The sequence below is a fragment of the Manis javanica genome, chromosome 15, assembly GCF_040802235.1.
Source record: "Manis javanica isolate MJ-LG chromosome 15, MJ_LKY, whole genome shotgun sequence".
NCBI classification, from domain to species: Eukaryota; Metazoa; Chordata; class Mammalia; order Pholidota; family Manidae; genus Manis; species Manis javanica.
Window position 1 is genome coordinate 9,579,483 of NC_133170.1, and position 26,453 is coordinate 9,605,935.

At 41.0% G+C, this 26,453-nt stretch overlaps 2 long non-coding RNA genes across 2 annotated transcripts in view; one reads left to right on the plus strand and one right to left on the minus strand.

Moving 5' to 3' along the window:
- Positions 1-26,453, minus strand: part of LOC118972737 (uncharacterized) — a 61,855-nt gene that overhangs the window by 16,207 nt on the left and 19,195 nt on the right. The gene's annotated exons all lie outside the window — the stretch shown is intronic.
- LOC108395869 (uncharacterized) overlaps positions 6,185-26,453 on the plus strand; it is a 39,336-nt gene continuing 19,067 nt past the window's right edge. The window contains exons 1-2 of the long non-coding RNA XR_005061818.2: positions 6,185-6,330; positions 10,656-10,768. This is a non-coding gene — a long non-coding RNA (uncharacterized lncRNA). The remainder of the gene's footprint in view (positions 6,331-10,655; positions 10,769-26,453) is intronic.

The window sequence follows — 26,453 nt, forward strand, 5'->3', positions numbered from 1 at the left end:
AATTATTATTTACAAAAATGCACAAATAATTTTAAATGCTGTAAAATTTTTAATAGTTCTTAAATGGTTTAAAATGTTTTAAAGACTGCAAAAATTTAAAGCTACCTGTATTTCAGACACCTGTAACCTGTGACATGCCCACTGAGAACATCTATAAATCAGCTCACGTAAGGAGTTGGTAAAGCCCTCTGAAGTGGAACATAATTAATGGGAAAAAGAAGCATTACATATCTTTGTTGCTGCCCCACTGCCACCCAAATGGCCGGGATTAGGTGGCTAGGTGTGTTCGTGAATGCAAAGAAACTTGGAAGCTTGGAGCTGGCAATGGTCAAGCCAGGCCAGGCTAGGCCTGTCTGTCTGCTGTATATCAGGCCCAGGGGTTCGAGATTCAGAGCTCCTGGGAGCCAGAGACAGAAAGAAAGGATGGGAGGGGACAGGAAAGTTTGGAGCAAATAGGTAGGAATCAGACACAATGGATTTTGTTCAACTAAAGATGAGCCCATTGCTCTGGAACTCTCTGAGCATGGATACATAGCTTAAGCTACAGAATGTATCCACCCTGAAACCTGAAACTATCAATATGACATCAGACTGATAAAAACAGCATGTGGAGAAAAACAAAGGGACTGAATGCATAAAAAGCTGGAGGTAGGGATGGAGTGGGGAATGTAGGGAACAAAGCAAACTTTCCTTAGTAGGGCAGTGTTGATGAAAACTAGATTCTGCTACTCAACACTGATTATTTGCCACATCAAAGTAACTTGTTGGGTTTGATTGAAATCACATTGAATCTACAGATCAAGTTGGGAAGAACTGACATCCTGACTACATGGAGTCTTCCCACCAATGAATGTAGAATATCTCTCCATTTATTTAGCTTTTATTTGATGTATTTCTTCAGTGTTTTGCAGTTTTCCTCATATAGATCTCTACATATTTTGTTAGATGTACACCTAAGCATTTCTCTTGGGGGGTGCTAAATGGGAATGTGTTTAGGTATATAGGGAAGCAACTGACTTTTGTATAATAACCTTGTATCTTGCAAGCTTGCTAAAATAGCTTATTAGCTCCAGAGGATTTTTTTGTCTTTCAGATTTTCTACATAGACAACTTATGTTCTTTTTAAGTTGTGCTATACCTGTGTTTTATTTCAGCTATTTCCATTGGAGCAGCAGAGCTGGGGAAAGAGGTCTGTGGGCAGAGATAATTTTTCCCCTGAATCCCCAGACTGAACTAAGCAGAGCTGTAATTCAGATCAAGTTTGTGTTTAGGTCAAGGCTCTTGGAAGGGTGATGAAGTGATGAGAGAGTGTGTAAATAAGGTAGTTACTTCACCAGTTTTTCAAATCTTTCGCCTGATTTTTGCCTGTTGCTTCCCCAAATGCTTTCTTAACCCAAACAATCATACATGGCTGGAGATGCCATCTCATTCTCAGGGCTTCGTATAATGCTTCCAAAATTTCTAATGTGGAAGTGGTTAGTCCCCAAGTTTGCTCTTTTGCTATGCTGGCTACCCAGCTGGTCCCCAGAGACATATGTCCTCAATGGAGCAATCTAGGAACTTAAAGGAAAAAAAGACGCCTGGAAAGCCTAGGCCATGTCCAGTGGTCCCTACAAGCAAATATTCTACAAATGTGTGTTCAACACTGATTTGGTCAAGATATGGATAAGCTTTTTTTTAAATCAATAAAACATATATTTAGAAACAGACTGACTTACTAAGTTACTTCCCCTAGCTGAAGAACAGGAAATTTTCCAAAAATGTTTTAATAATCAGTTCCCACTTTCCTGAAGTTCTCTACTCTCTTTAGTTATGCTTGTTTGTAATTTTATGAACCAGAAAGCATTTTGAGAGGTATATGAAAGGGTGAGTAAAACAAAGTACTCATTCTCAAGAAACACCACCAGGCCACACGTGGATTGAGGAATTTCAGCTGGCCACTAGTACACATGGGCATCTCAAAACTACCCAAATTAGGTGGCTGATGCTAATAAAGAGTGCTGTTTTCATTTCCTTTGAGGGCAGGGTCTACAGCAGTGAGACTAGAGCCAATATTCATTTCCTTAGCTGCAATAAGGAATGGATAGAAAAGCCAGAGTTAAAGGACACCACTTTCCAATTCACTCCAGGAACATGCTGGAGTTAATTTGTCTTTACCAGTGTTATTTCAGCATCCTTTTAAAATCACCCCTCTTCCCTCCATCTCCTCCCATGTCTGCCCACTGGCCTGCCTCTTTAATCTGCCTCCAAAACACTGTTCCCACCTCATCCAGTCATACAGTTTCTTTTTAAAATATTCTTCCTTGGCTCACTAACTTGAAGTTGACAACTAACTCCTGAATAATTGAACTCCTTTCTTGGAACTGCCTCCTCTTAAGACTTCTCTTACCTTCACTTCTGGGGATAGGAAGAAAGTAAAGGTGTTAGAGATTCATCAGGTAATTGGTTAAGGAGCACAATGACCTTTTTACCCCCTTCTTAACAACAAGGGCCCTTACTCAGATGTGTGGACATAATATAACTCTAGCCTGATCTAAATTCATCGCAATCCCCACTGGAGTGTGATGGTTTGACTGGGATGCTCTCCTTTAGTCAGTGGAGGATGGGAGTATGGAAAGAAGAGGTAAGACTGACTCATATTATAATTCTACAGTGACCAACTGCAACAGTATCAACTATGATTCAATTTAAAATTCCACGTTCTGCGAGTATTTTGGCAGTATTATTCTGGTACTAATTTGGAAATCTGTATCAAAACCTTAAGAATATCAATATTAGTCAAGAGTCTTAGCTGCTGAAAGACAGAAAGCCACCTCAAATTATTTTAAGTAAAAATAGGGATTTATTAGGTCAAGTAATTGGGAAAGTCCAGGAGAGCATCTTGCTTCTGGATCCAGGAACTCAAATGGTGTCATCATGAATCTCCCTCCTCTCTCTCTCAGCTCTGCTTTGCTCTCTATTGGCATTATTGTGGCAGAGATGGCCCTCGTCAGTTCCAATCTTAAATGGCCCTTGGTGTCCATAACTTCCAAAGAAAAGAGATGTTTCTATGGAAGCATCATGATAAGACTTGGAGAAATTCCCTCTTCTTGGCCCTGTGTGGATCCTGTGTCCGTTCCTGGGCCAGTCACTGTGTCTGGGGTGGTAGGAAACAGGGCATTCTGATTAATCTCAGCCATGTGACAATAAGGTAGGGGAGAAGCAATTCCTGAAAGGAAATGGGTAAGTGGAAAAAGAGGTCAGTTCTAGCACCTGAAAAAAGGAAGGAATTCTGGATGGGCAGAAAGAAAGGATATCTGTATTCAATATTTATCCTCTTCTAAGTATTTACTCTCAGGAAATAATCGGTGTGAAAGAGTTTAAAAGTTATTCATCACAGAATTCTTTACAATAATGCGGAACCACAAAGAATTGAAATGTTCAGTAATAAGGGATGAGTTGAATAAAGTATGGTACAGGTACACAATGGTACACTATGCAGCCTTTGAAAAGTATATTGTAGAAGAAAACTCAATGACATAAAAAAGTGTTCATGGTATGTTGTTAATCATAACAACAGTATGCGGAGAATGGCTCCAATTTATACACACTTTTACACATATACATGTTATCTATATAAAACATAACATGCAAATGTTATGAAAGAATGAAAATATGTATTATGTTGATTAGTTTAGTTGGTGAAATTAGGAGTTTTAATCATTCTGGTACTTTTCTCTATTTTCTACAGTAAATATGCATTTTTTTAATTAAAAAACATTTCTGAAAAACTGAGTTCCTCACTACTAATTTAAAACTGATCATGCTATTTCTGTGAAAGAAGGAGCTGACATGGAGATCCTAATTATTTGTAAATAGCAAATTTTAGTTAGACTTTTAAGTAGTCTAATTAGGAGAATAAATTATTCACCAGTTTTCTAAGATTAACTAAGACCCAAATGTATTCTCCATTATATCACATTTCCATATTTTGAGGCTTTATTTGTATGGACACCACTAAATCTTTCAGAATTAATCAGCCAGCCAGATCCATGCTCAAAGCACAGGGGAGACTAGGGTACCCTTCCTCAGCTTCACAATTACTCTTCAGAATATCTGGAGGAAGCGAATGCATTTCCTGCTCTAGAGATGGGGAATTTCTCTTGATTGCATTAGAAATATTCAGATTAGAGGAAATGCTTCAGCAAAGCCAAGAGCAATACACATCCTAAATGAACAAACCTACAGCTCCTAGACCGCTTACTCCCCTTGCTGCAGCTTTCCCTGGAGAACCCCTTTTTGAAGGAGACTTTGCACCATCAAAAGAGCCTCTATATCAGCCAACCTCAGGAAAGAGGATTTAATAATTGTTCTCTCCCCAGTTTACCAACCAAAAACACAAATAAGCCAAATCTTTATAATCCCAAAGGGAAGACCTTGATTATGCCAGTGGCTTTTCGAGAAGTACAAAATTAGGAGGCAGGACAAAAAGCAACTCTCACGTCCCCTTACTGCTATGGTTACCCGTGCCCATCATTTCACTTGTAATCCAGCCCCATTTCTTGTTGAACCACCTAACACGAGAGGCAGCTTGATGCCATGGAAAGAAGGACTATGAGATGCTTTCTAATGAAGATGACGTTTCTATTTCTTGACACTCAGCCACCATGGGACACAACTACTTGTAGAAGTTTGTTCAATGAACAGTCTGCTTTTATCTGGCTAGACTGTTCTTGTCTCCTGAGTAGGAAACTTAAAAGTGTACCAGATACAACAGTCATCTACACAATATCCTTTCTTTTTCCCCAGTTAACATAACTACAAATGTCTTTGGGATGGCAATGTGCCCAGCTTAAAACCTACATTTTCCAGGGTGACGTATGTAGAGATGTGCTGCTCAGATCCCCTTGCTTTAGGAACAGACTTGTATTCACTTCAAGGAGTGTGGCTAATTGACCACCTGCATTTATTAGCTCCTGGTGATGTTCAAGCTCAGTCCATGCTCTCCTAGGGGCAGCCCCAGCCAAGATCAAGCAAGATGGTAGTAAAAGGCCTGGCCATTTCTACCGAACACAAGACTCCCCTAATGGGCAATCTTGGCTCTGGAGCTGCACATTGTCAGGTCTGTATCAGGCAATGATGGCTTCCTTCCTTGCCCAGTGTGGCTCCCCACTTCTTTCACAGGTGTTACTCCCCATTAAACATTTTGCACTCCTGTCTTCATCTCAGCAGGTACTTCCTGAAGAACACAACCAGCAACACCTGGATTCCTTTGTGGCTTTGGGCACAGTTCTGACCAGGGAGATGTAAGTAGAAGTTGTTAGATGGGATTCTAGAAAAGCTATTTCATTGGAAGTAGTCTCTACCGACATGCACCTTTTGCTCTTTGCATTTTCTCTTCCTTCTGTCTGGGATACAGATGCATTTTGAAGAGTGGTGCAGCCGTCTTGTGACAATGAGGTAACAAGTATAAGGTCTAAAACCACATGCCTAGGATTGAGGAGTAGAAACCTAGCAGGAGCCTGGAAGACACCATTAAGAGGTCATACCAGCCTTTGAATGCCCACCTCTAAGTTTCTAATTTTGTGCAAGAAAAGAACCCCTTATTTATTTAAGCCTTGATATGTCAGGTTTTACAGTGGAATGCAAATCTTGCTAATTCTCAGGACATAGGTAAATGTTCTTGGTATCATCTCTTGTACTTGGTTAAGCAAAACCAGCAAGTTACAGAGCAATATGCAGAGCATGGTCCCAATTAGCTACTCACGTGTATGTTTACATATATAGATATATACACACATACTTATATCTTTTATATATGTATTTTTACACATATTATACACATTTTATTTATGTAAGGCTAAAAGATGTAGTTAAGAAAACGGGGATGTTACCCATCTATCCAATCAAACAGGGCATTGAGAGTGACTTCCAGTTCATCTCCCTCTCTGTCTCCCACAATAATTTGACTTATGAGGACTAAAACAATCAGCATGTGGAATATTTTTCTGTGCAAGTTACCAATTGCATAATACACATACTGAGTTTCCCAGGAAACCGGAAAAAAACAAATACTGCCTGTAATTCAAGCCAATCACCTGTTCCCAGCAGAGAGGGAGAATTCCCCATTTCTACCTTGCCATCATCTGGGATTTCCCAATGAGAAGGTGAGACACCCATAAATTCAATCCAAAATATCCAGAACTGAGAAAACACTGGACTTTGGAGCTAACGAAACTATCCAAACTGAAGAGCCAGAGTCAGAAAACAAGGGCAAACGTCCTCAGACAGTGGCAGAGATGAAAATTAGCTGCTGACAGGTGGGCTGCTCTCCTACACGTCTCCCCACAGGTAGGTCTTGAAATATCTGCTGACTCCCAGCAGATAAAACACCTTCAGAAATTTAATCAAGATATCTGTCAATATCATGTATTTGACAGGTCAAAGGAGAGCAAACTAGCAGATGATAGTTAAAACTTTTTAACTGAAGTATAGTTGGTATACAATATCAACTGGTTTCTCATGTATAACAAAAATTTGACAATTACATACCTTATACAATGCTCACCACAAGCATTGTTACCATCTGTCCCCATACAAAGTTACTACAATATTACTGACTATATTCTCTATGCTGTACTTTTCACCCCCATGACTTACAACTGGAAATTTGTACCTCTTTATTCCCTTCACCTATGTTGTCCTAAACTTTTTGAAAATAAACTTCTTAAACAATTGATAAAAAATGTACAAGAGATGATACTGGCAGTTCTCTACTTAAAAAAAATACATTGTTTAATGAGTTAATTAAATTATTATCAAAATAATACATGTGCAGTTAAAACAATCAAATAGTGAAAAAAGACTTATAACAAAAAACAGCCATTCCTGTTTCACTGTTCACCAATCCCCAATACCTGTCATGATGGGCAACTCTGCACTTTTTATCTATTTCTTTGGGCATATTTCTAAACAATATGCTTACATTGTTATTTATTGACTTACTAATTTTAGAAATCTATGGACTTCTAGTGAAAGATAAAGCTCTAATTCTACTTTTCCCCTTCTCACTCACTCAATAAAGTTAGGTCACAATTTGGGGATGAATCACTAGTATTATAACTATGCAATTGTTGTTTACTATCGATAAGTGTTTTTTGTTTTACACCCTTTTATTTTTCCTAGAGTTAACCACTGCCTCATTTTTTAATTTTCTTAATTTCCAATGTTCATAACCCTTAATTTTTTTTATCCATCTGCTGTACTTGTAGCAATGGTTATTTTCAAATACCAGCTGCATCACTTACTCAGTCAAATCCATTTTTTCTCTGAAGCCCTCCACTCTGGTCTCCCATCCACCTGCTCCAATATTAATTGGTTTTTAGGCACCAACTGATATCCAGGCACTTAATTTTGTCATTTTCTTGTGTTGGATCCTCTATTTCCTAGATCACACTTCTCAATTGTATTAAGTTGATGGCTTTATACATTTGACAAGTATCAGCACCTTTATTTTTATTTTTTTCTCATCTTTATCAAATAGTAAGGACAAGATGCAACTTAAAAATTCTGAGTTACACAAACTATTGTTTGGAGAAATAACAGTGTCATCAAGCTTACCAGCAGGTGAAAATGAAAACCTTATCCCACAGTCATATTTAGCATATGAAAAGCAAAGCGTTAGAGAGTAATGTACAAAAAAGTGCTGTCTGGGTTGTTTTAAGGTATCTGTGACATCTAGAGAGGTCACTCATCTGATGCCTCTTCAATCTAATATCTTGAAGATATTTGCTTAACTGTGTGTGTGAGAGAGCGAGCGAGAGAGAGAGAGAGAGAGAGAGAGAGAGAGAGAGGGAGTGATTGAAGAGATAAAGTGATTCTCTGCAAACCGAAATTGTATATTTTTCGTTACGTCTTTAACCCTTATACCAGCAGAATAAGGTGTAATGTTCATCATCGTCTCTTAAGTTCTCCCAAAACAAAACTCCATGTAACAATAAGCTAAGTGATTCAAGTAGATTTTCTCCTGGAAAATCCCACTGGGGAATAGTGCACAGCTTTTCACAAAAAAAAAAAGAGAAGAAGAAGGGAGGGAGGGACTCCATTATTTTTAACTCCTCTGTCAAATCTCTATATTTAGCCTTAAAACCACTCTTTGTCCCTCCGGCAGTAGGCCTTCCTGGAGCTCTCCCCATCTTCCTCCCAAACTCTCTGTCTTGCCAAACACTTCCCCTCTGCCCAGCTTCTTGCTCCAAATTTGCATGACAACCATTTGTTGCTACTTTTTCCTGTCTTCCAAAATGCCAAAGGCTCTTAGACTGATCCTCTCATTAACTGAGATCCATTTCTCTTAGAAGTCAGTGAAGAATTCCAAATAATAAATAAATTTTCCTTTTACATGTTCAAATGCAAACTGGTGGATTTACTATACGCACTAAAATAAGAGGTGGGCTAATATCAGTTTCTTCAATTATATAAGGAGAGTCATGTTAAAATCTAGGTTTACCTGCACCAAATTTCCAGTGTTTGGGGGGCATACTTTGTGCCACTTACAGATTCATGCCTGTGTAGCTGACTGACTAATTTAACACTGAGAGTGAGTTAGCTGAAAGTGGCACAAATGAAATCAAGGATCACATGGAGTCTTCCAGAGAAGGGCAAGTCAAAGAAAGCAGGGGCGGTGGGATTTGGGTATCTGGCAGCAGAGCAGCTGGTGTTTGGTTTTCTGGACTGTGAAGGACTGTCAGATTCTCAGGCTAGGGAATTAGGTAGAGACTAGATTATGGAGGGTCTTGGGGACGAACTGAGCAGCTTTTGGTTTTCTTCCATAAAGCAATGGTGGTGGATTCCAGTGGGAAGTCTAAGGCTTATCTTAGTACGTAGAAAACAGATATTTGAAAAAGGAAGAAAGAAGAAAGCAAGAGGAGAGAATGAAAGAAAAAAAGAAAGAAAAGAATCTTCAGAGTTTGACATATATCTATTTGGCCCTACATTCGACTCAGTACTGGAATGCTTTCTTCAAATCCAGTTCTATATCCCTGAACTACCTACACTTCCTAGGTCATTATAGATTCACCTACAGTTGCAAAAAATAATACAGAGAGATTCCATAGATTCTTCACCCAGTTTCCCCTAATGATAACATCTTGCATAACTATAGTATAGTGTCACAGCCAGAAAACTGACATTGATACAATCCATCCAACCTTATTCAAATTTCACCAGTTTTACATGTACTCATTTGTATGTGTGTGTATGTATTTAGTTCTTGGCAGTTTAGACGTGTATGACCACTACCACAGTCCAGATACAGAGCAGTTCCATCCCAAGCACCCCTCATGCCCTCCTCTTGTTGCCACATATGGCTCCTAACCACCCCTAACCCTAGCAACCGCTAATCTGTTCTCTCTATAATTTTCTCACTTTAATAACATTATATAAATGTAATCATACGGTGTTTAACCTTTTGATATTGGCCTTTTTCACTCAACATGATTCTTTGTGATCTATCCAAGTTGTTGCATGTATGAATATTTATTTTTTCATGAGTTAGTAGTATTCCATGGTATGGCTGTACCATCGTTTATTAGGAATGAAGTTGCTATGAATATTTGTGTGTAGGTTTTTTGTGAATATACATTTTCACTTCTCTGAGGTAAGTGTTCAAAAGTGCAACTGCTAGGGCATATGGTAGTTGCATATTTTGTTTTTCAAGGAACTAGCAAATAGTTTTCCAGATTGGTGTCCCACTCTGGCATTTTACATTAAATGAATGTAGCTTCATTTTAAAAAACTCACTGTATTATCATTCCTGATTTCATTTAATTGTATACTAGTGAAAACCATGTGACAGTTCAACACAAGTTTGTGAGCTGGTTAGGTGCTAAGCAGCAGCACACCCCAAAACTTAACACAAAAGCCCTAGAGGTAAATGGTCTGAGTTCAGATCTCAGCTCTACCATCTCTGTGCCTTACTTTATCCATCTGTGAAATGGAGATAATTATAGTGCTTTCCTCACAGCACTGTGATGACACCACATTGGTAATACACAAAAGACGTTTAGAACACTGCCTGGCATTTAATAAGTCCTTATTAGCTGTACAAACATTGGTTGCAGCTTAGTTCTCTGACATGAGCAGTTGAGACATTTAACCTGTTCTTTCCCCATAAGCTAGGTGGGGACTCAGGTAGGGACAACAGAAGTCAGATGACCCTCAAGGTAGTGTTTAGTCAAAATTGATCTGATCCATGATCATATCCCTCCAGGAGGGAGTCTTTGCCTTCCACCCCATTTTCCATAAGGATTAAATTTCCTTGTTCTGAATTCCAGCTTCCTTGACCAGGTCTTTGATGCCTGTTTCTAGACCTCTCTGATGCCAGTCACTTGCTCATATGGGTTTTTGCTCATTTTCTGCAACTCTTATCCTTTCTTCTTCTCCACTGCTTTGGTAGAGATGATTGCCTTGACAATGGTTCTGACCTTTTGCTAACATGGAACATAAAGGGTTTGGGTTGGGATTGAGTTAATTACATAAAACAGAAAGCTGGAATAACTTGGGTAAAAAAAGAAATTTGTTTTTTCCTAATATGAGGTAAGTCCAGGCTGTAGAGCTGCTCTGTGACATCCTCGGCGCTCAGCTGTCTCACCTTTCTCAGTCTGTGATCCTGTCCACAGCGGTAGATTCCATCCTCAAAGCTGCCTCGTGATTACCAGAGAGCTGCTGTACATGAGCTTGGGCATTCCAGGCAGAAAGAAGGAAGGGAAGAGGAGAAGTGGGTGCCTGCCAGGTGAGTAAATCCCCTTTTAAGATTTCTTAGGTGCCCCACCCAACGACTCCCTCTGATATCTCACTGACCACCCTGATCTGTGGGAGAAGTTGGTAAATATACTTTGAAGGCTGTCAGATAAAATAGTGCACGGGATATGCTTATACTAAGAAGTTATTCACTGCTTATCTGAAAGACTAATTTAACCTGTCTTTGAGGAGAGTCCTGTGTTTTCCTTTGCTAAGCTGCCAACCTTAAAACGTTTATTTGGCTGGATATATTGACATACCCAGCATGAGGGTCAAATGGGAAGCTGAGCAGTCAATTAGCAGTCTCTGCTATGTTGAGCCTTCTGTTTTCTTCTATCGGCTGGTCTTTCAGTTTTTTTGTGTGTGGTTTTTTTTTCTTTGTATCATTAATCTACAATTACATGAAGAACATTATGTTTACTAGACTCCCCCCATCACCAACTCCCCCCAACAAACCCCACTACAATCATTGTCGATCAGCATAGTAAGATGCTGTAGAATCACTACTTGTCTTCTCTGTGTTGCACAGCCGTCCCCTTGCCCGCCCCCCACATTATACATGCTAATCGTAATACCCCCTTTCTTTTTTCCCCGCCCTTATCCCTCCCTTCCCACCCATCCTCCCCAGCCCCTTTCCCTTTGGTAACTGTTAGTCCATTCTTGGGTTCTGTGATTCTGCTGCTGTTTTATTCCTTCAGTTTTCCTTTGTTCTTATACTCCACATATGAGTGAAATCATTTGGTGCTCGTCTTTCTCCGCCTGGCTTATTTCACTGAGCATAATACCCACTAGCTCCAACCATGTTGTTGCAAATGGTAGGATTTGTTTTCTCCTTATGGCTGAATAATATTCCATTGTGTATATGTACCACATCTTCTTTATCCATTCATCTACTGATGGACACTTAGGTTGCTTCCATTTCTTGGCTATTGTAAATAGTGCTGCAATAAACATAGGGGTGCATATGTCTTTTTCAAACTGGGCTGCTGCATTCTTAGGGTAAATTCCTAGAAGTGGAATTCCTGGGTCAAATTGGTCTTTCAGTTTTTAATGTATGTTGTTTCCCCTCCCTATCCCCAGAGTATTAGCCAGTTTTAGTTTTTACTAGAGTTCCTCATCTACTAAAATTTCTAATATTAAAATGCATTTATTCTTAGCAACACAATGAACTCCATTGTGTATTTGAAATTTCCCCTGAGATGTGAATTGAGAGAGAGGAATTTAGCTCAAACTGACTGTTAAAGACAACTGAATTCTAATATAATTTGTCACATTAACTACACTCCTAGGCTAAATCATTGGATCCTCCTCCCTATGTACAATGTCTTTTATCTTACTGCCTCTGTGTTTTATAGTTTATATTTATTATATTTAATATATATATTATATATATTATTAGTTTATATTTATTAATTATTAGTTATTTGCCTCTGTGTTTCAATAATTAATTTTAAGGTAACCAGTACAGGAACAAAAATGGTGGTGTAATTACATTACAAGGAGAGCAGAGGGGAAATCAAGGAAAGTGCTGGGAAGTGAACTATTTCATCACCCACTGTAATAAAATGTCAATATACAGGTACCATGCTTAACATTGACGAATTATAAATAGTTTGAAATTCATATTACTTTAAAGGGTTCCTGTGGGTTTTGGTGGAGTGGAGCAGGGAGCTATTGCCTTCCAATGTAAATCATTGTGTATTATTTGATTTCTTTAAATATTATGATTGAATTACTTCACTGAAAATTAAAATGTACAGAGGAGAGCACTGACCACGCACAGGAATTTATCCTGGAGTAAACAGGACAGTGTGGCAAGAGAGCCATCATAACAGTGACCACAGAGTGGACCCTAGTAATCAATGAACTAGGCAAAGGTTGCAGTTGGTACCCGCCAACCCCCACAGTTTTCTTTTCACAAACTTTTCTCTTTTCTGCCCACCTAAGAGCAAATATTTTCATTCTTCAGAAGCTTCTCACTTGCAAGGATCAGAAACCCATCTACCCCACTGTAAATTACCAAAGAAGATTAAAGGGGGAGAATATATTCATAAATGACAGATCCAATAAAGGGTTGACATCCAAAATATATAAAGAGCTCACACACCTCAACAAACAAAAAGCAAATAATCCAATTAAAAAATGGGCAGAGGAGATGAATAGACAGTTCTCTAAAGAAGAAATTCAGATGGCCAACAGATACATGAAAAGATGCTCCACATTGCTTGTCATCAGAGAAATGCAAATTAAAACCACAATGAGATATCACCTCACACCAGTAAGGATCACCATCATCGAAAAGACAAACAACAACAAATGTTGGTGAGGTTGTGGAGAAAGGGGAACCCTCCTACACTGCTGGTGGGAATATAAATTAGTTTAACCATTGTGGAAAGCAGTCTGGAGGTTCCTCAAAATGCCCAAAATAGAAATACCATTTGACCCAGGAATTCCACTCCTAGGAATTTACCCTAAGAATGCAGCACTCCAGTTTGAAAAAGACAGATGCACCCCTATGTTTATTGCAGCACTATTTACAATAGCCAAGAGACGGAAGCAACCTAAATGTCCATCAGTAGATGAGTGGATAAAGAAAATGTGGTACATATACACAATGGAATATTACTCAGCCATAAGAAAAAAAACAAATCCTACCATTCGCAACAACATGGATGGAGCTAGAGGGTATTATGCTCAGTGAAATAAGCCAAGCGGAGAAGGACAAGTACCAAATGATTTCACTCATATGTGGAGCATAAGAACAAAGGAAAACTGAAGGAACAAAACAGCAGGAGAATCACAGAACCCAAGAATGGACTAATAGTTACCAAAGGGAAAGGGACTGGGGAGGATGGGTGGGAAGGGAGGGATAAGGGTGGGGAAAAAGAAAGGGGGCATTATGATTAGCATGTATAGTGTTGGGGTGGCACAGGGAGGGCTGTGCAACACAGAGAAGACAAGTAGGGATTTTACAGCATCTTACTATGCTGATGGACAGTGACTGTGAAGGGGTATGTGGGGGGGACTTGGTGAAGGGGGGAGCCTAGTAAACATAATATCCTTCATGTAATTGTAGATTAATGATACCAAAAAAAGAGAGAAAAAGAAGATTAAAGGGCTATTATTTTATGGATATTTTAGTTGAAAAGATAGGAAGCTTTTAAGGTCAAGAAGCACAACTGGGCAGATCTGGGTCTCAGTTGGTAGAGAAAAACTCCAGGACAGCAAGTTTTCCCAGTAATCTTTCCTAGTAACCCTGAAATCACAATAAAGAAGTGTTGAGGTAAGTTTTGCTTGTTGGTAAGGCTGTAAGTCATGCTAGGAATCATTTGTTTGCTTTAGAATGTTGAGTGATATGATTCTTATAAGGAATTAAGATCATTTCCCCAACATTACTTAACTTCACAATTAAAAATAAAACAACTAACACTGTCTTGGGCAGAGTAGAAAAGCTTCTAATTCAGAGTCTTATTTTAAATCAGGTAGTAACACAATTGTAATTTTAATAGGGACTGCTTTGAAATCGATCACTTTATAATAATTATAAAGTATATCCTCACCTCTACTTTCAATAGACTTGCTCCAGTACTATATGACAGTATAGGCAGGATGTAGTCTGATTTTTTTTTTTGGTACTCTGATTTTTAAATCTCTTCATGTTGTTACAACAAAATAAATATTTTATTCTTTTTTTAGGTTTACAGATTTTAAAATTGAAGTGATTTTACATTGTTTTGCTCATTCTAAAATAACACACATTCATTGTAAAAATTAGAACAACAAAAGTGTATGCAATGTACTGTGGCAGATTGTAATTTTCAAAGAAAATTAAGGAGAGTTGTCTTAGGAGAGCTGTTAGGTAACATTAGACAAACAGAACAGCCTCTTCATTTCTCATCCAAAATATAACTGCAGTTACTAATTGAGACTATATCTTTAAAGAGTTTTTGTGAAAATTTTAACAAACTTTAAAAAAAATACAAGTGAGTTCATACTATGTATAGTCTTATGTAACATTTTTTTCATGTAAAAATATACCACAGACATCTTTGCCCATCAACATATTGACCCAACCTCATCCTTTAGTACCCACATAATGCTCCATTGCTGTGGATACACCACAATTTGTTTTCCAGTCCTTTTATGTATATATATCTTTGCAGTCTTTTAAAAATAAATATTTATGTAAAATATATATTTTATTATAACCATACTATCACACTATTTTGTAAATTATTTTTACATTCAACACACTGAACTTCTCTTTAAAATATTAATTTTATTGCTGGAATCATCTAAGTGTACCATTATTTATTTTAACAAGTCTATTGCCAGACATTTATTGTTCTTAATAAAAAATGCTGCAGTTAACATCAACATACATTCATCTGTATAAACTTGTCCAAATATTTTTAAATAAATTTCTAAAAAAAAACTGTTGAACCAAAATTCATGACTATTTAAAATTTTATACCAGCTGCAAAAGGTACTTGAAGAAGGTTGCTTCAGTTAGTGCTCCCAACAAGTAGAAATGAGAATGTATATATTCCTATAGCTTTGTCAACCTGGATCATTTTTCAAAAAATTAATCTTTGCTAATCTCAGTAGATAAAATTATTTCATTTCTGTTTTAATTTATATTTCTTTGATTATTTTACCTTACAAGAGAAAGTCGGCCTTGGCTTTGGTGTATAATGTCCTCCGAGATGATGACTGGAGTAAAAACTCTCAATGCACACGACAGAGCCTCCTGCCTGGGGGATTCAGAGCTTCCCTGCTCCCCGAGCCATTCTGTGCGCTAGGCTGGCTGTCCACATGCACCTCGTTGCTTTGCTATCACGGAACACTCATTTGAGGCAGAGATACTCATGAGATGAAGCTCACACTGGGAGAATATCAGTGTAGAGTCTTTCACTCTGGTTATGACAGGCTACAAAGGGCATTTAGGCCCATTGGAATAAAAGTGCTAAGAGGGGAAGATCCACCTTGCTATTTGACTTGACCTGCTGGACATATTCCAAGATGATCTCAACTGATAGCCCCAGTGAGCACCCACAGGCTCTCAGGAAGGAAATGCTCTCAGGGTTCTGCCGGGGTGCTCACGCCTCACGCAAAGGTCCTGGCACCACACAGGGGGTGCCCTGCTATTGCTCTATTGCAGCAACCTGCTCCTCTCTCGACACACACCACTCCGGAGACTGCCGTCTTGGTCTCAGGAAGGGATGGCAAATACGTGGTATGAGCGCCAGTATTCCTCCCATCCTCCCTCCCAGCCCACAGCAGACATTGCTAATTCATCATGGTGGCCTTTTCTGAGAAGTCCAAATGTGCCTCCAAACGCTCCAAAACACAGTACTTCCAGTATCGTCATCTGTCAACTATCTAGCAAAGGAGGTAGACAGCGGGTATTTGCAATTGGCAAGAGCATGACAGTAGGTAGGATCCAGGTGAGCAGAGATGGGTATTTTCCTCTTCATGGAGGAGCGCCCATTCAAGCAGCCACACCCATTGCCATCCTTCCACAAGGTCTGATGACAAAGGTCTCAAAGCAGGGTCTAATAACTGAGATTTCTAGCCAGGTAGTTCTTAGATGGTGGCTCCATCTCAGAGAGGTAAACTGGACCTACTGCGAATTAATCATATTCTCATGAAGCCCAGGTGTAGCTCCACAATCCTTCTCAAAAAGCTCCAGATGGTCTCTACCAATAATTGTAGATGAAAGCTGCTAGCAGCCAATCAGTGGAGGTTTTTGTTTTACCTTTTTTAACTTGACAAATGGAATCTTGACTGTGGACTGGCAACAGAGTCAGAGGATGGCTTGGAAGCTGCCCTTATCCCAGCCTGGCCCATTTCAGGCTGGGTGGGCATGAGGCTGGTTATACGGCGCTAATGCAGCTGGGCTCAGACACACGGTATGTGGGGTTCCTGCAACAGAGGGCCAACAGGGAAAGAGAGCAAGCTAGACAAGGTGTGGGCTCATAACTACGTATCAGCCTTTCCTTCTAAATGTTCCTTGTTCCCTCCTACTACTTTCCTGGCCCTGCTCATTTTCTTACACGGCTCCTCCTGCTTATAAGCCCTTTCCCTCTTTACAGGTGAACATATCCTACACCTTCTGGCTTTTCTAAGCCAGGAATATTTGGTCTTCCCTTAAAAATGCCATTTCCCATTGTATTCTGGTTGTTTGCTACAGATTTCTTCCACCTTCTGGATTTTGGACCTTGTGTATTTTGTATCTTTATATCGCTCTACAATGTACAACATAGCACAAGCAGATTGTTTTTATAATTGCTCCTAACTTTTCCCCTTTCCTTTAGTTTAGGGGTCAGCAATTCATAGCTCGTGGGCTAAATCCAGCTTTCTACCTATTTTTGTAAGTAAAATTTTATTGGACAAGGCCATGTTCATTGTTTATACATTGCCTGTGGCTGCTTTTCCAAAACAGCAGAGATGAGTAATTCAACAGAGATCTTACAGCCTGCAAAGCTGAAAATATTTATTATCTGGCCCTTTACAACAAGGGTTTGCCAACCCTTGTTCATTTTTAGTAAGAAAAGAGATTTGCCCTTTGGATTTAGTTCTCCAAACCACTACTGCCTTCCCTCTCAACCTTATAAAAACTGCAAACATTAGAACTGTAAATATTTTTAGAAATATTCATCATAAAATGGGATCTCAGTTCAGGAAGTGTCAGGGGTCCATTAATGGCCCTGTAGTAAGCTCATTTACAACCAAAGTAGTGGTTTGTCTAGAACCTTGTCATAAATAGTTTTCATTGAAAAATAGTAAGTTGACACTTTAGATTTGTAGATCATTTTCTCTGAGCCTGGATAGTGTGAACCCACTCTGTGTTCCACCCCCGCTGGAATTAGCCTCTCCTTTCTCCGTGCTTCTGATATACTCCATTCACTCTGTTACAGGAACTGTTTCAGTTAGCCTTATATAAATTTATTTTCATGAGTGAACGTCCAGACTAGGGTTATAAACACCTTGTGTAAGGAACACTCTTTTGTCCAAATCTATAGCCCTCATGGCGTTTTCCCAAAGCAGGTATTGATAAATGGTGATTGAATGAATATCATTAATGCAAATGTGAAAAACAGGTTTACAGCAACGTAGATCTTATGCAGCCATGGACAAAACCTCAGAAGAAATTCCTCATAGTGTGCTTCAGGTGTACATATATTCCATCCTGTTTATTCTGCTTATATCCCTGGTTTAATTTGCTCTTATGTGTGTGTATGAAATCATGTGTATATGAAAGAAAGGAAATCATCTCAAGAATACCTACCATACAATAGCACTCTGTTGTTTAAAAAAACCAAACAAAACAATTGTCTTAAAAAGTACATGGCTTGTCTGGGGTCAACAGCTTTCTCAGGAAATTAGCATTATTGTGAACCGGAAAACCTTTTTGGACTTTATTTCCTTAACTAATCACTTCACTGCTAAACTTCAGCTGATAATGAACCCTATTTAGCAATCCAAGTGACAAATGATTCAATAGACCTCTGGTTTTCATCTAGGTGAACTAGTATTTACAGTCCAGGCCCAGAGGAGATTAACTAGAAAAACGAAGCATCCCTCAGGCACTTTATTTGCCTTTGTGTATGTAAAGCTCTTGTTTGCAAGGTGGTAGAGAAACACAGCTTGAACTAGCCCAAGAAAAAGGGATGGGGGGTCATGGGTTTCTGGTTCACAAAATCCAAGGAGATGAGTAATGAAATGGCGGGGAAAAACTGGGATGCAGGTGAGCCTCTGGAACGATGGGTACCAGGGACTGGAAAGCTGCCAGAACTCTTTGTCCATTTGGAATCTCTGCTTCTCTCTACATGCTGCCCTCATTCTCCATGCAGATCAACCTTGTCCACCAGGAGGAAACCTGACTTTACACAACTCCTTTTTTTTCTTTTTTTAAATCTTACAGTTTTATTCCTAGAGAGGGACAGTCCCTCTCAATTTTGATTGGAAAAATCCCAGGGAAAATCCCTTTGGGCCCAGGTTGGATCAAACCTAACAGGAGATGTGTTATATAAGAAAATGACCCTCCTGACATAGTCGTGGGGGTAAAGAAGGAAGGGAGGAGGGAGGAGAGACAGTTCATAAGAGGAAGGATCTGGAAGGGTATTGGTTTGACAGTTCCATAGATGTTCTCTGCTATTTTTAAGGACAGGGGCTATCCTATTTACAAATTCCTAGGCTTCTGAAAAGACAGAAAAGAAGGCTAGCAAAGAACCATATACTGGCTACTTGACCTCAGAGAAGTATCAGACTTTCATTATAGTAGCACAGGTAACCCTAAAGGCAGCTAAAGGCAAGGAGAGGTGGAATGTTTACATTCATTTGAAATACAGTCAGTGACAAAAGGCTCCCACTGGAAAGCAGGGAGAGAAACTAGCAAGGAGGCCCTAAAATGTGTGTCACCCGAAATGGAGCCTCCCATTAAATACTGAGGGGTCTGTCTGGTCTGTTTTGTGCATGAAAAAGGCTGTAAATCCAGACTACCTTAAGGTTTCTCCAAGCCCTGCCCCGGCACTGCTGCCAGCCAGGACAGTGCCTGAGAGCAAATCGGAAAGGCGCACCCTCATCTAGGCGGACCCAGCACCCACCCACCTCCCTAGCGCCAGGAGCGCTGAATTTCAGCCTCCACCTACCAGTCTGCCAGATACCCTTGTGCAGGGTCCAAACTGCATGAGCAGCTGTGGCTTCCCTCCCTACCGGGGAGGGATAGGGGGTTGGCAGCCTATCCCTTCTCAAAGCAAGGACTTCCAACATCAATAAAAGTGAGGCTCAGGTGGTAGCTTGGGCCTGGTGAAAGAAAGCAGCAGGAAAGGCAACAATGGCTGAACTCAGAGGGCTCTAGGGATGGACAACATACCTCTGGGTTCTGGAGCAACAGGGACGTCTCTGGGAGTGGGGAGACCAGCAGCAGCCTCTACTGACTGAGCAACAACATGGGCAGTACCAGCCCCGGGAGCTCCTGGAATGATTCAGGGTGCAGTGGTGATGAGGCTCTGTGCACGCTTGTCTCTCCCATTAGGGACAGGGCTTTGTGGTTTTGTTAAATCAGGACCTTAAGCAGCAGAATGCCTTGACAGAGATGGAACTTTTTTGTCTCCTTTCTTTTTACTTTGAAACACTAAAAATAACCACTTTCTGAAGGGGATGGTTGTGGAAGGATTTAAGGAAGCGATCCTTAGAAAACCTAATGTGAGGATTTTGCAATGTCATTTTTATAAGTTTATATTCAAACTTGTAGGATAGACACTCTTAGAAGAGAAGTCACACCCCCAGTGTCCCAGAAGAGGGAGGAATTAGTTCACCGGGATGGGTGCCCAAAGGAGGGGCAAGCAAAGGCACCCTGATGCAGGAACAGAGGGATAGGAAATGATGGGGATCAGAGTCTTAGGGGGCATCGGAATCTGGGTGTGTCTTCTGATATGAGCTGGAGATAGGCATTCAGCCTCGAGGTCCTGGTCACCCTGAGCCCTGAATGATCAGGGTACAGCTCATCTGCAAGCAGGCACCATGCCAGCATGTGAAAGCAGTAGCCAGAACAGAGGAGCCATCACCCCAGTGCTGCAGCCCAGGGAATAAATGCCAGGCAGCCTGCCTCTGTGCTGTCAGAGCCCTGTTTATTTTTGTGCTTCGAAGGAGCCGCCCATGAATGTTCCAGTCACTGCATGAGTCAGATTTGTTCCCCAAAAGCTGCTGCAACTCTGCATCCAGTCCACCCTCTTACCCTACTTCCTGGACCTGGTCTGAAACACCACTCACCAATTCCCCCGGCTATGTATGAATTAGGAGATAGGCTGGGTCTCATATTCGGATAATACAATAGATGCTCAAGATTGCAGGGGGGCAGGGAAACAGGAAATAACCAGGCACTAGTTATGTGAGTATATGACAAAAAGTGGCATTCAAATCACTGAAGAAAAGAATGGACCATTCAAAAACACTGGGAAAGTTGACTAGTAATTAGGGGAAAACATTAGATCCTTATCTCACTGCAACTAAATAAATTATAGACAAGGCAAAGATTTAAATGTGAACAGTGTAAAACATACATGTAATAGAAAATAGGAAAAAAACAAGACAAATAATATTGAGTACAAATGAAAACTACTGTATGACCAAAAAAAAAAAAAGAAGACATATATGGTTGAAAGACAAATGACAAAATGAGGACAGCGATAACAACAATAATGCAAGTCAAAGGGTTAATATCCATAATATTGAAAGAGCTTGTACAAATAAAGAAAAAATAAAACTTCAGTAGAAAAAAATGGGCAAAAGTCAACAAATATATGAAAAAGTATACTTCACTGATATTCAAAGAAACAAATTAAAACAATACTGAGACGATTTTCACCTATCAGGTTGGCAAAGATTGTTTTAAATTTCTCAAGCTCAGGCACTGACAAGGTTAGTAGAAAAATGTACTTCATACTTTTCTTGTAGGCATGTAAAATAGTACATCTTTCCCAGAGCGCACACTGACAAGAAGTATGAAGCCGTAAGATAGACATACTCTTTGGTAACAATTCTACTTGTAGGATTTTGCTCCAAGGAGATAATTACACAAATTTGAGAAGATACATTCACACTTTGTTCATTATTTTGAGAAACAGGAAACAACCTCAGTGTCCCTCAGAAGGAGCTGGTTAATTAATTGTGGTACAGCATCCAGGCAATACTGCACAGCCCTTAAAATGAACTGGGTGAATCTATTGATGCAGAAAGATGGCTTCAATTCTTGATTCTCTGAGGCCCTTGCCATTCCCTTGGGTTGACTACTACTTGTCCTCATAAACAGAGTTTCTGGTAATTTCCCCTCTATCAATTATAGACTTTGACACCTGGCTCATAGTCTTCCAAACCACTATCACCCAAGGAGACTTAAATATCCATGTGGACAAGTCATCCCATCCCACTCTTAGGAATTCTTGAATTCCTCATTTACAACAAAATACAGCAGACTGATACTCCACAGTCACCTATTTTCACGACTACCGTATGCACAAACTGCCCCGTCTCTAAAGGAACTAAATCTGGCCTCCCTCTCTGGCCGCATTGTCTTATCTTCACAGCTCCTTGCAATGAGAGCCTGTTCAACCATCTGCTCTTCTCTTACTTCACATCCTCTAGTACACACACCCCATTCATCTTAAGACTTAAAGACTGATCATTTTAAACACTCTCTTACCAATATTTTAAACCCTTTGCCTCATTATTCTGATTCAACCTGATGCAAAATCTCCTACCCTTCGTAGTCTAGATTATCTGTTTGTTATGTTCATACCCTGGCTACCAAGCAATGCCTAGAGTATCGCATCCTGGCAGACAGGTGCCACTAAAAGTTGACAGTCACTAATTCCAAATGGGCCTTTGTCTTGGGCTAAGTTCCTACAAAGGCGGAGCCTGAGACAAAGATCTGAATATAAATGGCTTATCTGTAGATAATCCCTAGCAGAGGAATGAAGAGGGAAGAGAGGAAAGGAGAGGAGGGAAAAGAGCAGGAAAGAGGAACAGGGTGCGGGTAAGGAATCAGCCGAGGGTGTCAATGAGCAGATCACCACTGGGGGAAGCGGAAGCTCACTTCCGCTGGGACCTCTGAGGACCACGCAGAGCCCACCTGGGTGCCCCCTCTCCCTGTTCCTCACTGTCGCTGGCCGAGGACTGCTCCCAGGGATATCAGCTCCCTCTCATTCCGGGCTGCCTTGTACACAGGCCACAGCAGCTCCTAGCCAGGGAACACCCCCGGAGTTTTAGGTGCTGCCCGTGGAAGCTATCAGCACGTTTGCACCAAAACTGAGCGCCCAGGGGCTACTGGTCGGCCAACAGCACATGCTACAGACTCCATGTGGCCCAGTATCCTTACATGCCACCCTAGTTACCTTCATCTCCCCTCCCTGCAACCACTTCAAAGTCCTCCCATCACTTCAAACCTCAGATGCCATTTGCTGTCCCTTCAGCTCACAGATGACCTTGCCCCCTGGTTCACTCCCGGCTCACAGAGAAACACTGAAGTTCTCAGAAAGGAACTCACTAAGTTTCCACCAACAGTTCTATACCCCGTCTACATGATACCCATCACTTCTTTCTCTTCTCTCTTCAAGAGAAGAGGCAGCCCTTCGCCTGTCTACGGGGAACATCTCTGCTTGTTCTTGGCCCTGTCCTCTCCATCTTCTTGGTGACTGGCCTCAACTGCTTGCTTCCTTCCTCTTGTGAGTCTTCAGCCTCCCTGTCTCCTTCGCCTCCCATTTCCCATCTTAGAATTCTCTCCCTGGAATTCAAGTCCCATTCTATCTACTCTCCTGTCTCTCTCCTCGTCTTCACACCAGATTTCTTGAAAGAGCATCTTATGCGTGTGGCCTTCAGTCCCTCTCCTGCCATTCATGTCACACTGCTCTAGGAACTGCTTTCACCAATGACTTCCTTGTGGCAAAAGTCAGAGGATACCCATCCTTTTCTCTCCTGCCTGCTCAGGGGTATTTGATTCTGCAGATTAGTTTCTCCCCTGAGCTTCCATGATACCTAATTCTTTTGGTTGTCTTCCTTCCTCTCTGGCCACATCCCTTCAGGGTCTTTATTCGTCTCCTAAATGATGTTGTCCCAGCTCTCCAACATTCTCCACCAGTGGTCCCCTCCAGTTCCATGCCTCTAATGTCCATGCTAAGGTAGATGATTCCTAGACCTACAGAAGTAGCCCAGATTTCTCTACTGAACTCCAGACCTAAATATATATTTGCTTAATGCACACTCATTCCTGTCACTCCTTAGAAATTCCCTTAATTGATGTTCTAGGCTGTAAAATGGAAATGAGATACCTACCTCTTATGTCCTTTTAAATAGTTTTTTATTTTGAAATTAATTATGGAGTCATAGAAAGTTACAAAGTTACAAAGATGGTATAAAGAGGTCCCTGGTACCCAGTTTCACCCAATGGTTATATTTGACATAAGTATAGTACAATATTAATACTAGAAAATCGACATTTCAACAACATGTGCAGTTCTATGCCACCACCTAACTGTGTAGCTTTGTGGAGACACCACTGCAGCCAAGATAACTATTCCTCACCACAAAGAGCTCCCTCATTTGCATATCTCTTTCTACATATTTTTAAACATTTTTATTCTCATCAGATCCTTGAGAGAAGGGACACATGTGTCATTTGGTTTTGTGTCCTCAGGATCTTACGCTGTGCCTTGCTCTTAGCAGCCACTGTAAATGTTTGTGAAAGTAAGGACGGAAGAAAAGAAGGGGGATTCCATCTAGGAGACCAGGTGTATTAGCCTGGAATCCAGGACAGACGCTGGTATCATGCAGCTCCACGCCAGAGACCTGAGGATAGAGACCTCCTCCCTGGATTTACTTCCTGTTGAATGAGATGCTGGCAGATGCGAGGAGACTCAGAGTGGTGAGGTTTATCTGACAGCAATTCCAGAAGTCACCGCGCCTGTCTGTAGCTAAGAGGAAGGACCTTCTCAACCCAGTACCTTTTTCGGAAACCTCTCACATCACACCACATGGCCAGCTACCCACTCCATCTATCTGATGGTGGCCCGCTCTGCCTCACATCGACAGCACGTCTTTGAGCTTGCCAGAGGAGCCAGGCAGACTGCCCTGACCTGAGCTTGTCTGCTACTCAACTAATAGGTAAGGCAACATGTGTCTCCAGGCTCAAGGAAAGTCAATCCTAGGGCATGATTTCAAAATTCTGCTTAATTGGAATTGCTCTTGATAGGTAATATTTCTGTTTTCTCAGTAATTATGATTGTCAGTAGAACTCTGAAACTGGAAGAGAGGCAAAGCATTGAATAAAACAGCTAAGATAGAGCATAGACAATTACACATACATTCATGGCTACACAAACCCCATACAGACCTGTGTCTGTATGTGTGTATCTTTACCACCAAATTATTATTCCTATTACAGGGAGGAATAAGGAAGCACTTATTCAACAGTGATCCACCTTATTATAATAAGTTATATTCAGGGCATAAGTCAAATTTGTTTTCCCTTAAATAGCATGGTTTAAGTCTCTGCAATGAGAAATCTTAGCCTGGAATCTTTGTGTCAGCAATGAGCAATTTGTGTTGTCTAGTCTGCAAGTCTCAAGGGGCAATTATTTGATTTCCAAGCCTGAAGCTCATTATCAGTTGTAGTTTATAAACGTGGTGCAGCAGTTGTGAGTTGATGTCATGCTTCCAGCAGGGTGGTTTGGGAAAGGTCCGCACTGGGACTCATTTTCAATGGAGGAAGTGAGAGGCATGGAATTAAGGCAATCCCTGGGCTCTTTCATCTGAGGAAATCTGGAGTTTGGAAGCACAGAGGGTCTTCCGCACTGAGTGGGGGACCAGCCGACCTTCTACCAGTGTGTGTATCACAGGTCTGCATTCACTGCACACACAGAGCGGACATGGGTAGAAGGAGAAGGACAGGGATCTCTGCTTTGTTTGCTGGTATTTCCTCAGTGCTCAGAAGAGTGCCTGGCACATGATGGGGTCTTGGGAAATTTTTGTTAAATGAACAGTCAATATTAATTCTGTGCTCAAGGAAGAAAGAGTAAATCAATAAGTATTCAGTTGTCAACAAATCCAGGGCACTGTGGATAAAGATCGCACGACTCAAGAGTTAGCCACAAAGCCTGCTGGTCAAAATGAAATCAAGGTGGGAGACACCAGGCATCAGAAGAGGAAAGACAGAAGGGACACCCAAACCATCTCTGGAAACTATTTGTGGTCCAGGGCCAGCTTGAGCTGGGTTTGAGCAGATAAAGTGGCAGAAGACAGGGGAAGGCTGTAGTCTCGTGGGTCTGCGAGGAGACTGAAAGGAGCCAGCTTTCTAGGTCATCCTTGGCAAGGCCAGTTGTAAGGGTTCATGAACTGATGGGCAAGGGCTCATATGACAGGCAGGGCTCCCTCACTGTGCGCCCCTGCAGTTCCTTGATATGCTTTTGGGTAACACTCATCACTCTTGCAATTACTTTAGCATTTTCTTCCCAGCTGGTACAAGGAACTGCTTTATATTGATTATCACTATATCCCCAGCACCAATACTTGGCACACAGTAGGTATACAGTATGAATAAAAGAGAGAACCTCCCATGAAAGAGGTTTGGGAAAACAGAGATGGACTCTGCAACTGACCAGACTTACATTCCAGCAGTTCTTCTTGCCGCCCCCCACGCACCTCTTACTTCCCTGCAGTGGTTGGGACTGGCATCGAGGAGAAGGGAGGAGACCACAGTCATGACCTGCCTTGTACACCAAAGCTCAACAGGACAGCTTTGCCACACTGCTGCTTTTTTCTTGAGCAGCACCAGATTTTCTGTTGCAATTAAATATATTACTGTTTGAATAGTGTGTCTTCATGCTACCATTTTCTTCTACATTAAAGGAGAGAGCTAGGAAGACAGCGTAAGGTTCAAGGAGAGGAAAGGGGAGGGAGGAGTAGAGAGAGGAAAGAGAGAAAGGAAAAGAGAGAAGTAGAACATCCCATAACCACTGATGCCAGGACTAGATTTGGGCTGCTGATGCCCACCTCCCAGTTAGTACCCCCATCATGCCCACTCCTGACTTCTCCCCCCGGTGCTTCAGCTGAAGCAAACCACAGCCGGGGAAGGCAGGGGGCCCTGCCCCCCACAAGCCAGCACAGCAGCCAGCAGCCAC